Source organism: Musa acuminata, unplaced genomic scaffold (genome assembly GCF_036884655.1).
Source record: "Musa acuminata AAA Group cultivar baxijiao unplaced genomic scaffold, Cavendish_Baxijiao_AAA HiC_scaffold_433, whole genome shotgun sequence".
NCBI lineage: Eukaryota > Viridiplantae > Streptophyta > Magnoliopsida > Zingiberales > Musaceae > Musa > Musa acuminata.
This window is the reverse complement of record NW_027020680.1, coordinates 15001-17500: the sequence shown is the minus strand read 5'-3', so window position 1 is coordinate 17500 and position 2500 is coordinate 15001.

The window sequence follows — 2500 nt, the reverse complement described above, 5'->3', positions numbered from 1 at the left end:
GCTGTTTTGGCCTGTTTTTGGTCCGTTCTTGCGTGGCACGGCGACCGTCGTGAGCGGAGCAAAACGTCAGCCATCTCAGCACCCTGGAACCCCCCGGGTGGCACAGGGCTGGATGGGGCTTTCGTATAGCAGGGACGGTGCTGCCTCTCGCTTCGCTCGCTGTTCGCCGCTCACCGCTCGCTCGCTCAGCCAAAAATGGCCAGTTTTGGCCCGTTTTTGGGCTGTTTTGGCCTGTTTTTGGTCCGTTCTTGCATGGCGCGGTGACCGTCGTGAGCGGAGCAAAACGTCAGCCATCTCAGCACCCTGGAACCCCCCGGGTGGCACAGGGCTGGATGGGGCTTTCGTATAGCAGGGACGGTGCTGCCTCACGCTTCGCTCGCTGTTCGCCGCTCGCCGCTCGCTCGCGCAGCCAAAAATGACCAGTTTTGGCCCGTTTTTGGGCTGTTTTGGCCTGTTTATGGTCCGTTCTTGCGTGGTGCGGTGACCGTCGTGAGCGGAGCAAAACGTCAGCCATCTCAGCACCCTGGAACCCCCCGGGTGGCACAGGGCTGGATGGGGCTTTCGTATATAGCAGGGACGGTGCTGCCTCTCGCTTCGCTCGCTGTCCGCCGCTCGCCGCTCGCTCGCGCAGCCAAAAATGGCCAGTTTTGGCCCGTTTTTGGGCCGTTTTGGCCAGTTTTTGGCCTGTTCTTGCATTGCGCGGTGACCGTCGAGAGCGGAGCAAAACGTCAGCCATCTCAGCACCCTGGAACCCCCCGGGTGGCACAGGGCTGGATGGGGCTTTCGTATAGCAGGGACGGTGCTGCCTCTCGCTTCGCTCGCTGTCCGCCGCTCGCCGCTCGCTCGTGCAGCCAAAAATGGCCAGTTTTGGCCCGTTTTTGGGCCGTTTTGGCCAGTTTTTGGCCTGTTCTTGCATTGCGCGGTGACCGTCGAGAGCGGAGCAAAACGTCAGCCATCTCAGCACCCTGGAACCCCCCGGGTGGCACAGGGCTGGATGGGGCTTTCGTATAGCAGGGACGGTGCTGCCTCTCGCTTCGCTCGCTGTCCGCCGCTCGCCGCTCGCTCGTGCAGCCAAAAATGGCCAGTTTTGGCCCGTTTTTGGGCCGTTTTGGCCAGTTTTTGGCCTGTTCTTGCATTGCGCGGTGACCGTCGAGAGCGGAGCAAAACGTCAGCCATCTCAGCACCCTGGAACCCCCCGGGTGGCACAGGGCTGGATGGGGCTTTCGTATAGCAGGGACGGTGCTGCCTCTCGCTTCGCTCGCTGTCCGCCGCTCGCCGCTCGCTCGTGCAGCCAAAAATGGCCAGTTTTGGCCCGTTTTTGGGCCGTTTTGGCCAGTTTTTGGCCTGTTCTTGCATTGCGCGGTGACCGTCGAGAGCGGAGCAAAACGTCAGCCATCTCAGCACCCTGGAACCCCCCGGGTGGCACAGGGCTGAATGGGGCTTTCGTATAGCAGGGACGGTGCTGCCTCTCGCTTCGCTCGCTGTCCGCCGCTCGCCGCTCGCTCGTGCAGCCAAAAATGGCCAGTTTTGGCCCGTTTTTGGGCCGTTTTGGCCAGTTTTTGGCCTGTTCTTGCATTGCGCGGTGACCGTCGAGAGCGGAGCAAAACGTCAGCCATCTCAGCACCCTGGAACCCCCCGGGTGGCACAGGGCTGGATGGGGCTTTCGTATAGCAGGGACGGTGCTGCCTCTCGCTTCGCTCGCTGTCCGCCGCTCGCCGCTCGCTCGCGCAGCCAAAAATGGCCAGTTTTGGCCCGTTTTTGGGCCGTTTTGGCCAGTTTTTGGCCTGTTCTTGCATTGCGCGGTGACCGTCGAGAGCGGAGCAAAACGTCAGCCATCTCAGCACCCTGGAACCCCCCGGGTGGCACAGGGCTGGATGGGGCTTTCGTATAGCAGGGACGGTGCTGCCTCTCGCTTCGCTCGCTGTCCGCCGCTCGCCGCTCGCGCAGCCAAAAATGGCCAGTTTTGGCCCGTTTTTGGGCCGTTTTGGCCAGTTTTTGGCCTGTTCTTGCATTGCGCGGTGACCGTCGAGAGCGGAGCAAAACGTCAGCCATCTCAGCACCCTGGAACCCCCCGGGTGGCACAGGGCTGGATGGGGCTTTCGTATAGCAGGGACGGTGCTGCCTCTCGCTTCGCTCGCTGTTCGCCGCTCGCCGCTCGCTCGCGCAGCCAAAAATGGCCAGTTTTGGCCCGTTTTTGGGCTGTTTTGGCCAGTTTTTGGCCTGTTCTTGCGTGGTGCGGTGACCGTCGTGAGCGGAGCAAAACGTCAGCCATCTCAGCACCCTGGAACCCCCCGGGTGGCACAGGGCTGGATGGGGCTTTCGTATAGCAGGGACGGTGCTGCCTCTCGCTTCGCTCGCTGTTCGCCGCTCGCCGCTCGCTCGCGCAGCCAAAAATGGCCAGTTTTGGCCCGTTTTTGGGCTGTTTTGGCCTGTTTTTGGGCTGTTCTTGTGTGGCGCGGTGACCGTCGTGAGCGGAGCAAAATGTCAGCCATCTCAGCAC